The 12,586-nt window shown below is 42.9% G+C and overlaps 1 protein-coding gene across 1 annotated transcript in view; it reads left to right on the top strand.

The window, feature by feature from the left end:
- The first annotated feature begins 2,938 nt into the window (after positions 1 to 2,938).
- Positions 2,939 to 12,586, top strand: part of LPAR1 (lysophosphatidic acid receptor 1) — a 47,193-nt gene continuing 37,545 nt past the window's right edge. Inside the window, exon 1 of the mRNA XM_033172977.1 lies at positions 2,939 to 3,045. The gene's annotated coding sequence lies outside the window, so the exon portion shown is untranslated. The remainder of the gene's footprint in view (positions 3,046 to 12,586) is intronic.

Raw genomic sequence — 12,586 nt, 5'->3', positions numbered from 1 at the left:
CATCTAATTAGACTTCCATTTGATGTTGAGATGTTTTTAGGAGGTAATTTAATTATTGTTTGATTTTAGACCAATGTTATGTATCTGATGTTAGCCACCCTGAGCCCGACTTCGGCCAGGGAGGGCGGGATATAAATAAAAGTTTATTATCATCATTATTATTACTTGTTATTATTCCTTTGTAAGAAAATATGAAATAACGTAAAACCATTTTTGCAGGGGGGGATCAATGCGGAGTGACAAGAAATTTCCCACGCCGGGTACCACCTGACCTTCCTACACCTTTGGTGTGGGGGGGTGACTTTTTTTTTTTGCCCCCAGGTACCAATTTACCCTGCTATGCCCCTGATAACACACAATGCATTATTAGAAAGCAGAAGGAAGTTTATAGGGCAGGCACATTTATAGTATTTTTAGCACGCAGCTGACAGACAGGAAAAGTGGAGACCAGTGACAGCTAAGACTTCTTCCATTCATTAAAGCAATGTCTGAAGAGTTACTCCCTTGTAATCTAGTTGCATGTCACTCCAGTAACATTCAAATAGGGGTTACCAACTCAAGGACCATGGCCACGTCTTGCACCCTAAGAAATGCCAGCTCTCCTTCCTAGATTCAAGAAAGGTATCAAATAGGCCTACTGTTGGCTGCGGGAACAGCAGATCATGGAAGGAAGCTGCCATTCCCTCCTGTAAAATTAGTTGCTGATCTGCAGGACTCTAGATGGAGGAATCACCTGGGCTATTTCCAGGCAGAGATCATATATTGCAAACAGATTATTCAGGCCCATTATTTATTTATTTTTGCACATGCAATTGATACACAAGCATCCACACATTTTCAACCACAAGATCAATGCTATTCCACAGCTTGCAATCTACACTAGTGGACAAAGTATGACAGAAGGCATGCAGGTAGTGGCTTCTTTTTTTGTCCCTTGTCTCAATCAACTCTTACCCCACCCCACCCCAATCCTCTTCACAACCAGGGCATTTGTTGTTGTTCAGTCGTTCAGTCATGTCCGACTCTTCGTGACCCCATGGAACAGAGCACGCCAGGCACCCCTATCCTCCACTGCCTCCCGCAGTTTGGCCAAACTCATGCTAGTCGCTCCGAGAACACTGTCCAACCATCTCATCCTCTGTCGTCCCCTTCTCTTTTTGCCCTCCATGGACAAAGACAATATGCATCTTCCAAAAAAACCCAACCAGGTTTTGTGCACATGAGTACACAAAAACAAGCATTAGTAACTACCGGTATGTTTCACAATGGAGGGGGATGGAAGCATGTATTTTTGGAGAACGGCACAACACATTTCTGTTTCTTGGGGTGGAGAATACTGAGGTCTTGTGCAATATTGAATTTGCCTAAGGCTTGCACAAGAGTGGTGGTTTTTTAAACAAACAAACACCAAACCCCTAATATATGTACTGTAATGATAGTCTCTGAGGATTAATCCCTCACATGTTATATTGTGCAGAGATCTAGACAGAACAGCCACTCTTAACTACCGGTAGCTTGCTAAAATTCAAATGCACCTTCGGCTACAGTGCGCTTAGGTAAGTCACGTGTGACAAACCGCCCATTTAAAAAAGTTCTAATGAGCTTATACACCAGCAGTTATTGCGGATGTGCAATGGGCTATTTTTAAATCAGATTTTCTGTGGAATGGGTACATCTGGATTAAAAAAAAGTATAGCTAAGAGCTGCCATTTTGGTGACATCATCACGTGGATGGCAGAAACGATTTGCATACACCCATTCCACAATGAACATCCATCTAGAAACACCTTTAGGAAGGGCCAAGTATAACTTTGCTTCTTTCCCATGGCTATATTGCCCTCCCTTGGGTGAAGTTGGCTTTGGAAGAAGCATCATTTCTCATGACCATGTGGTTCCTCCAAGGAAATGGTAGCACAGCAGCATCGGACCTGATCCATGGGGAAGAGGCTCCCATGCCACATCAGTAATGCATGCATTGGCTCTCTGGGTATAAGGCGGTATATAAATTCAAATAATAATAATAATAATAATAATAATAGAAACAAAATAAAAAATTATTTCCAGTAGCACCTTAGAGACCAACTAAGTTTGTTCTTGGTATGAGCTTTCGTGTGCATGCACACTTCTTCAGATACACTGAAACAGAAGTCACTCCTCCCCACTCCCTCACTATATTTAAGGATCTGGTGACTTCCTTAGAGTTGGTCTCTAAGGTGCAACTGGAAAGAATTTTTTATTTTGTTTTAACTATGGCAGACCAACACGGCTACCCACCTGTAATAATAATAATGTGAGGGTAGAATTCCAGGTGATAATATTGTGAGGAGAGGACATGAGAGAGGGGAGCATGGGCGTAGGGGGGACACACAAAAATAACTGAAAGTAATTAATTGAGGTTCTACACCCCCCAGCAGATACCTGCACGCCCTTAAGAAACCTTGTTCCCCCACCCAAAAATTTTTATACCCTTGGTCTCCCCCCCCCCTCAAAAAAGCTGCCCCCTCACCCTGGCTACGCCTATGATTGTTGGGGGGGGGGGCTCCTCCCTGGCGCGTCTCCCCCTCAGAGAGAGAGGCGGGCGGCGGCAGCGCCATTTGCGCGGGGCACGCGGCTCGAACGCGGCGTGAGGGAAAAAAGGCGCCAGAGCCGGTGAGCCCTGAGGGAGAGGGAGAAGAAGAAGAAGGAGAAGAAGCGAAGGCGGCGGCTCGGGGCGAAGAGGGGAGTTCGAGACTGAGCGCCCCACACCGCCGCCGCCGCCGCTCTCCTCAGGATCGCAGCCTCGCCTCCGAGTCCCCTCAGAGAGAGTTGGAGATGGGGAGAGGATGGTGTTGCTGACGCCGCCGCCGCCGCCTCCTCCTCCTCCTCCTCCCCGCTGCCCCGCCGCCGTGAAGTGAGCGGCCGACTTGGGACGAGGCAGCGGCGGCAGAGGCAGCATTAGCGGCGGCGGAGGAGAAGAAGGCGGGAAGACGGGGCTCCGGCTCAGCCCGCCCGTCGTCCGTGTGGCTGCGGGGCGAGGAAGGCGGCGGGGCGCTTCGCCTGGCCCAGGTAAACGGGGGGTGGGGAGGAGGTAGGTGGGTTTTTTCTGGGGGGGGGGAAACAATCACGCTTTTTGGGGGGGGTGAAAATCGGCTTCTTTAATACTTGGCAACCATTCCTTTATTTTTATTTTTTTCCAGGCGTCTGTCTTCAAAACCCTCCCCCCCCAAAAAAAAGTTTCCCTCCTCGGTGGAAAATAATGTCTATGCTTTCTCTCCTTTCGAATAGGTTCTTCTATTCCTCCCTCTCTTCCATTTCGCGAGGGGGGTGACTGGGGGGGAGTGTGAGGGGAAAGAAAAGGGTTTTCCTTGCTTCCACGTCGCTGGGTTTTAAATGGGTGCGAGTGGAAGGATCCGCTCGTTTTCTTCTTGTCCTCCTCCTCCTCGGTGCTTTAAGGGCGACTTCGTCGGGAAGTTTAGTGGCCGTAGAGGTCAAGAGACAACTCCGAGGGGGGGTCATCTTACGCGCGCGCACCCCAAAATAAAACATTTCGAGGGGTTCCTTCCATCCACCTCCCACCCACCCCAATAAAAAGGTGGGTGGGCTGTATTGCCATTCCAATGGTGTCATGTGATCGATTATCCAGGGCAGGACTTACTTGCCCCCCCTCTCAATATTTTATTCCAAGTTGGCACCCCTAAAACCCCTATAAAACATTCCCCATCCCTTAGTGAATGGGCATTGCCGATCTTGGGGTGTGGGGGCGGGGCTTACTGTCGCCCAGTTGTTTTATTCAACCCCTATAAAATATTTGGGGGTAGCCCCCCATGAATGGGCATTGCCATTCAAATGGTGTATGGGTTATGTGGGGCGGGGCTTACTGCCCCCCTCAATATTTTATTCAAGTTGGCACCCCTGTGAGTGGCTTCGTTCCAAGTCAAGCTGTTGTTTCCCCCCTCCCACCCCAACGCAATCTCGAGTATCCTTGTTTAAGATGAAATTTGCTGCATAGTGAACAAGATTCTTCCCCTGTCTAGCAAGAACTACAACTTTCTACAGGTTCTGCGCCCCTTTTTGCAAACGGGAGTTTTGAGTTTTTCCCCTTGGGTAAAAAGAAATAAGGCGTCCAGCTTTGGAATTTTAAGGTTTAAGATCCCATCTTGATTCCTTTGGAATTTGTTACTCTGCAGTAGGTTTCCAAACGTAGATATTTCCCTCCTCCTCTCCCCTCCCCACTTCACTCCTTGAAGCCATATGGTATTTTTGAAGTTTAAAGAGTGGAGACACCCTAGGAGTGTTGCTTTCAGCCTAAGCTGAGGTGTTGGAAATGCATAAGGAGTCAGTTCTCAAGAATTAACCCGTTGTCAGCTTCCTTGCTTCTGCAATTTATGACAATATTGTTGGGTGTGGATTAGAAATCCCCCAACACGTTTTAACCACCTTAAGTTATTACTTGCAGTCAGGGTGGTTGAAAAGTTGTGAAATGGTTTATTCTCTCCCCCCCCCCCAGCAGTGCATGCGCATGGACAATTCTGATCTGTTTTAGTCACTGTATGATGATAATTCTCCATTAACATGGAATATAAGCCTCTTTCTGGTCCCAATTAGCCGTGCAGTCCAATCCCAGGCTTGCTTACTCAGAAATAAATCATACTGAACCAGTGAAATTTACTCTTCAGTAAACATACTTAGAGTTTTACTCCTAGAGCACAATCCTATGTGTGTCTACTCAGAAGTAAGTCCTACTGAGTTCAAATGAACTTATTCCCAGGCATATGTATAGTATTGCGGCTTTAGTTTATTAAAAGTCGAAAGTCGAATGAAGATACTCTACATTTGTCTTAAATATGCACCGTTTAAGTATAAAGGAAAGTGTGTAGATAGAGCATGTTTCAAGCACTGCGTTTTCAATAAGCTGCTAGCATTTTAGCTGAAATAGTCATCAAAGCAACGAGGCTTGCAGAGGCTTGAGGCTTGCGTGGACTAAATGCTGCATATTTTAAAAATTAATATTCATAGCGTCACAAATTCTGGGCTGATTTAAGCCCTTTCGTGCTTTCTCCCATTTTATACATGTGCTTATACAGGGGGCGGGGGGAGTATCAGTATGATTTTTTTTAATGCAGTGGTCAACGCAGAGGAGCTCAGGGTAAGAATGTATACACAGAAGTCTTTTGTCCAATTTCATTTCCTTTAGCTTGAAGAGGCTGAACAAGGATAACCAGGCATAGATCAGAAGAAGAAACTGGAAATAAAAAGAATAGAGAAAGAAGGAAGGAAGGAAGGAAGGAAGGTTAAAATCAAAGTTGACCACCTTTTTCCATATTTCTATCCCCCCTCTCCTGTGAGTCAAATTGGGAATTTAACTTCAAGTGAAGAGTCTAAATCATCCTACCATTTGTTTTGGCCTACAACTCCCATCATCCTTGACCATTGGTTGTGCTGACTCAAGCTGATACAAGTTGTAGTAAAAACATCTGGAGAGTACCACACTCTACATGTTCTCTGACTGTTCTAGATACAGTGTTTTGCTATATCAATGCATCCCACCACATGTTGATAGGACGTCTTCCGCTTTACATTTCTGCCCATTAAATCATGACATTTTAGTTTTTAGGGTTTTCCCTAAACAATAATGGGAACAGCCACAGCTCTTGACGATTTATGATCACTGGGTTCACTCACTAAGACAGGAGCAGACCACGTGGTGCCCTCCAGATGTTTTCCCCGACTACAACTTCCATAAGACCCTGCCAGCATAGCCAGTGGTCAGAGATGATGGGAGTTGTGGTTCAGCATCTGGAGGGCCTCACATTTGCTAACCCTGCAATGTAAGAGAAATTGTGTTTCTTGTTTTATGCTAATTTATAATAGCCATTGCTTGGCACCAATCATTAGACCTTCCTGTAGGCTTCATACTCCAGAGCCATGTCACAAGTCTAGGATTTCTGCTCATTTCAGTTAAGAAGAGACAGGGGGCTAAAATGGCCAGCTGCACATCTCTACCCCATTTACTCCCATTGAACTCCTAGAGGGCTCCATCTTGTTCACACTTCTTTTGACTGTGTGGTGAGATTGCATGGAGGTTTGGAATTCATATGCTGGTGATACCCAGCTGTGCTTCTTTTTAATCTGACCTAGGTCCTGCAGAGCCTGTGTTTCTTGCCATGGTGACATTTTGGAAGTAGGTGAGGTAACTGAAGTTGAACCACACTGGACTGAAATAATTTAGTTTGACACCTTTCACGTGCTTGTCTATTTGACCAGGATATGACAACAACAATTCATGCCTCTGTAACCTCAAGGTAGGCTGTTGTCACTTGTGTGCTCGATGTGGACTGTTGCTGGTGACTGTTCAGGAGCATCAGTTTGTATAGAACATGCCAGCTCTTTTGATCACAGAAAAGAACTGTGTTAGTTCCCCATTGTGTTTTGGACACTACTGGTTTTGAGCTATGAAGCCCTGCATATCTATATATACAATCCTCAGAGACCAACTTATTTTCTTCATTATATTATGACCTTCAGAATCAACAAAGTGTATCACCAATGGGCCAGTTACAAACAAGCATGGGAATGTAGAGAGGCTGCCCCACAATTAAGAACATAGGAAGAGGTTTGCAACAGGCCAGAGACATGCCTGTACAAGGAGGTCTTCACTTGCTAATAGAATGCCATCAGAGGGGGGGGGGGCAAAAGAACCTCTCTTAGAAGGGGGTGCCTGAGCCTGAAAACCTCCACATCCTTACATCCCTGTCTGAAGAGTCTTTAAACCCATGAAGGTTCATATTGATCCCAAGCCATTTAAGGATCTAAGGGTCATGGCTAGCACTCTGAATTGTGCTCAGATAGAAACAGTCAGCCGGTGAATATGTTCTATCATAACAAGGAAGGGAGTTTCATGTTCCCAATGACTTGACCTCAGTCAACAATCTGGTTGTGGAATCTGAGCAAGTTGGTACAATGCTGCTCTTCTTCCTAATTTTTTGTTACCCTTGCTGTATGTTTGGCAAATGGTGGAAAAGAAATGGAACATAGTAAATGAATGAATGAATACATCAATTATAAGCTTTAAAAAAAAGAGGTTTAGCCAGTGGTTCTAGGCCATTTCTTTAATGTCAATAAATTGAAACTCAAATGCACCACCCCTATTTTGGTCATTTGTGCATTTGAGCAAGTTTTTCATTTGACCAAGTTCTAGGTGCTTCTGACTTGGGAGATAAAGAGATATACCGGTAGATATAGATATAGATGATATAGATATAGGTGTGTGTGTGTGTACATATCTTTAAGAGCAGGGAGTGGGAAATAATTCGTTGGTGCCAACATATTTTTGTTGCATTGTGTGTTCTGCTCTACAGTGACTCATTTTTCCAGGTTGGGGAATTTGATTTCAGTTTGGCAATGAAAATTGTTGGCTCTGGAGTCTGCTGGGATTGTTGTGGGCCAAAAGTCTTGCATGGCCATCATACAGGAAATATATACATATATCTGTTTTTAGCATTTGGAACTTTGGCTCATGGAATTCATGTCATGGCTGCTATTTATACAAATACAGAGGTGTAGTTTTAGCTTATCTTAACCTTTTTAATTAAAAAAAGCATTGTAGGTCTGTAGATTCTGCATGGCCATTTGAAAAAAGCACTGTGCTTACATAGGTAAGGCCTGTGTATGCTCACAGTTCAACCCCCCCCCCACTTTATTCAGTGGGGCTTATTTCAAGGCAAATGTGCATTGGATTACAGCCTTAATTTCCATAGATCTCTTACAGAATTTCTTGCCTTTGACTGCAATCTCAGATTTCACAGAGTTTCTCAGTAGCAATTTATTAATTTTCAAGCTTAAAAATGTATAACTCATTACCTTGAACTTCAGACATACCCTGCTGTAGTCTAATAACTCTTTTGCCCTGCTTTCTGAAATTTAGAATTTAGAATTTCAGGGAGCACAAGGGAGTTGCACAGAAATGACTAGAGGTATTATAGTGATGTATACAACTATACCATTTTTAGTTTGGAATGTTCCTTCACTTTCTCTAACTTTTAGATGAATAATACAATCCAGATGAATTTAAGGATGAACTAGACTTAAGGATGAACTAGTCCTTATTTAGTTGTGGGATTTTAATGTGTGATATTTCCACACAATGCAGAAAGGTTTCTTTTCAGTAGGCATTTTCATTTGGTTGCATCTGTATTTCACAGTGGCCTGGTTCAAACATCATGCTAAGTGAAACTGTGGCTTAGCAGGGGAATGGGAGTCTTATTGGCTCCCAGAGAAGAGAGCTCACTGCTGCTCTGCTCCTTCCTGGTAATTTTTGCTACCCCACCAACATAAGGTAGGATTTGGCTTAGCATTGCATCTGAATCATGAATTGTAGCCAAGCTTTCTCCTCAGTAAGCATGAGCTACACCAAGGTTTTTTCTTGTGCCTTGGTATTGTTTATCCCCTAATTTATAGACCTATTTGGTTGCTAGGAAATAATTTTCTATCAGGTTGTACTGGCTAAAGAATGTAAAAGGTTGTATACTGCCATGTGTGGCTTGACTTGCTTGCTTGAGGTAGATGGAAATTCCTTGCCTATGAACTCCTGTGATTTTATGTAATATGGAGCTCCTACTTTTTTTGCTCTGTGCCATACTTTAAGCTCCATGATGTGAAGATGCTATGCTAAGTGTTATGTACTGAGCTGAATCCTAGAACAATAGGATCCAGAATGCAGCAGTCTGATTGGTCCGCAGGAGCCACCCAATCCAGCTCCAGGTGGAAGTGAATCAGCGACCTGATTGGCCTGCAAGAGCAGCCAATCAGGCTCATGGAAGAAGTGAATCTGCAACCTGATTGGCCTACAGGAATAGCCCGGAATTAGCCAGTCACGTGGGGCCCATTGTGTAAATGATGTATATATAGCAGACATTTTGGGGAAAGATTCGTTCCTTGCTACTATGAGCTGAATAAAGAGCATGAAATTCACACTTGACTCTGAGTATATTTCACTAAGAATCTTGTTTTGCAATAGGTTTTGAAAGTTGCAAATTCTGTGATTCCTTTAAACTGCTGCATCTCAGAGATGCTTGGATCAAGCCCAGTATTGACTGTGGCTGTGAAGAAAACAGTAACTCTTGAAAAAGAACGGCTGTTCTTGCTGTTTACATTTCTTAGGATTTAGATTTTGTTTTTCGTGGTTTATCTTTATGGTATAGCTGTGTTAAAAGACGTGGAAGGATTGCCAGTTAATTTGCACGGTTTCAGCACTATGTTCAAAATAACAAATGTGAGCATTGGAAATAGGTCATATTAGCCGCCTCCCCTCTCTTTTTTTAAATAAATGAAGATAAAGTATGGAAAACATCTGTTCTGTTTTCTTTCTCTTCCTTATCTTCAACTTACACAGCATAAGTTGCTTAAATAAAGATAGCTTTTGTGGACACATCATTGGTTGGCTAAAAAAAATGTGCTAAATTTCCATAGATTGTGTACATTATGCTTAATCATACAGTTACCCTGTTTTTGAACCAGAGCATGAATATGAAAATAGTTAGCATATTGATTCAAGAACCCAGTCCTATGTATGCTTAATTGGAAACAAGTCCTGCTGAATTCAATGGATTACTCGCTAAGTGCTCCCCTAAAGAATGGACTAAGAAGTTCTGGTTAAAATTAGAGCTGGGCTAAATATTTTACCTCCCAAGCTTTTGTAGGCCATTTGTCTTCCACATAGGATAATCAGCTATTTTCGGGGGAGTGGTGAATTTTCCAAAATGTTGTCTTATCAAGTAGCATCAAAAAAACCTTCAAGCAGCAATGTTTTGGGGTGGTTTTTTTTTTCTTTTTCTTTTCGAATAAAGAAAGAGGAAAAAATAATTGGAACCCCTGACATACCTAATAAGGTAAGACAATGTAAATAGAAATTTGCTACTCACTCAACCTCCCCTTCCCCCCAAATTAATCCAGTCTTCTGTAATGGTTTTTGATGCACCCCCTTGAAAATTGTTGGACCAAATACTTTGTTGTAGCAAAAATGAAAAATCTTAACTCAGCCACAAATTCACTAGGTTGCTTTAGACAACGCAGCTCTCCCTCTGCAGTATGTAGATGATAATAATACTGGCCTACAATACTTGAAGGTTCTCAGACTTTGCTGGTATGAGAAGTTATTTAAACCTTTAGGGAAAATGACCTCCACTTTTCCTATAAGCTCAAATTTTTAATTATTACTATTTAAGTAAGTTATGGTTGCCATATTTCTTTTGGCAAAGTTGTTGAGGTGTTTTTCCAACATTATGAGCTGCCATATGCCTGGGTTTTCCCAGATATTTCAGCCCATTTCATACCCAGACGCCATTTCCGATGGACAAATCATGGTTATTTTTTATGTATTGCAGCCCTAAGTAAGTCTTGTGCATTTTCTCCCCTCATACACATATCAGTGTAGTTTTATTATTTTTTACAAAAGTTGTCTTACTGTTCTGCATGATATAATTAATAGTACCCTTCATATGTGGGCCATAATGACATTTCCTATTGACTACAGGGATGTCCAATGGGTAGATCGCGATACACTGGTAGATCACTGGACTGTCCCAGGTAGATCACCGGGGTGTTGCAGGTAGATCGTGGGATGACAAGAAATTCCTCCCCCCCACACACACAAAAAGCTCAACAACTTTGGGCAGTTAGCCGCCATCTTGGGTAGATCACTGCCAGTTTTTTTTTGTAGTGGGAGTAGATCGCAGTCTCTTGGGAGTTGGATGTGCCTGGACTAGGACATCAGGAGTTACCTTAATGTTGATGTTCCCCTCCCTGGTAGTGTAGGAATCCCCCCACCACCACCACCCTCCATTGTTACCATTGAGCTGGTTCGCATAAACATTGACTTGGTGAGATAGCTTAGGAGGTGGGCAGACTTCTGGAGAGGAGCTTGCAATTCCTTTGATCCACCTAGGGCCTTTTTGCTGACATGCACATTCATGTGGTCCCCAGATGGGGTGGAATTGTTATCTGGGAGTTCCATTGTTGTTTTTATTTGCATATTGTGTGTCTGTTGTTGCTATGGCTGTTGGCTATGCAAATAAAGCTTTTATCCATCCATCAGTTATCTGGGAACCCAAGGTTGAATTATTATTATTATTATTATTATTATTATTATTATTATTGTAGGATTATTGTTTCATTTACATCCCACCTTTTCACCCCAAGGAGCTCACCGTGTTTCTCCTAAAATAAGACACTGTCTTATATTTTTTTCCGCTCAACAAAACACAGTATGGCTTATTTTCAGGGGATGTCTTATTTTAACCGTGTCGCATCGATACGCTGCATAGCCATACCTATCCAGGCTGTTTTAATGGGAGGTACCACGTCACTATGGCTTATTTTCGGGGTATGGCTTATTTTTGGAGAACGGCTTATATTTCGCAAATGCATAGAAATCCTGCTATGGCTTATTTTATGGCTATGTCTTATTTTAGGAGAAACAGGGTGAAGTTGGCATACATGGTTCTCCCCTTCTTCATTTAATCCTCACAACAACCCTGTGAGGTAGGTTAGGCTGAGAGGCTGTGACTGGCCCAAGGTCACCCAATGAGCATGATGGGCAAGGGGGTGGGGCGGGATTTGAACCCTGGTTTTCCAGGTCCCAGTCCAACACTTGCAAGTATTATATCAGCTTAGGAGGTCTTGCAAACCAGGCCATTATGCTTATGTTCCCTCCATTGTATATGTACTGATCTTAACATTAACCATGGCTAGCTGCAAGCTAACATTTGCAATCATGGTTAGGTAATCGTAGCGTCCATCAAATATATGTTTGTACTGCAGCTCCCATCACCCTGCCTGGTTCTCTAAGCCATAGTATGAGAGATGGAAGGTGTGAGTGAGAAGATAATAAGGCAGCATGACAGACAAAAAGCTCTTTCACAGTTGCTTCGTTTTTGAAATTCCCTGATTGTCCCAGTTTCCAGAACAGTTGCCATGTTATTGTGCATCTTGCAAGTGCCGCAAGGCAGGTGTATTCTCAGTGATTCTCAGTGATTGATTGAATGATTGGGAAGGTTGTTTTACACTGTGTACATAGTTGTGAAGGAAGCTCCTTTGCATGGAAGAATGTCTCTTTGATGTGGCCATAAAACACTAATGCAGGATGTAAATGCCAAATTGGCTCCTTAGCCTGAGGTAATGTTTTACTGCCTTAACCTTTGCACTAGACTCTAGTTAACCAGACTTCCGCCTACTTTGCCTGATGGAAATACATCTAATTACTAGGTTACAAAAGATTAAAGAATTTAGATGGCAGGTTAAGAAGAACCTAAAGTGGGAAATAGAATTAGGCTCAGTTCCACTGAGAGGTAGCAGCTGTATTCCTAACAAGTAAAATCAAATTTAATTGGTCATTATTATTTTAGATGCCTCATTTAAGATACCGCATTGCAATCTATTCTGCGTCTATTAATCTATTAATGCTGGGATAGCTCAGTCAGTAAAGCATGAGACTCTTAACCTTGGGGTCATTGGTTCAAGCCCATTGGTGTTCCATGGTGTTCTCTCTAGGGGTGTTCATTTGACACAACACATGATGAGGATAAAGCAGGTCTGTGCCTGCTGGCCACAA

This window comes from Lacerta agilis, chromosome 16 (assembly GCF_009819535.1).
Source record: "Lacerta agilis isolate rLacAgi1 chromosome 16, rLacAgi1.pri, whole genome shotgun sequence".
Taxonomy (NCBI): domain Eukaryota; kingdom Metazoa; phylum Chordata; class Lepidosauria; order Squamata; family Lacertidae; genus Lacerta; species Lacerta agilis.
This window is presented reverse-complemented; position numbering and strand designations above follow the sequence as displayed.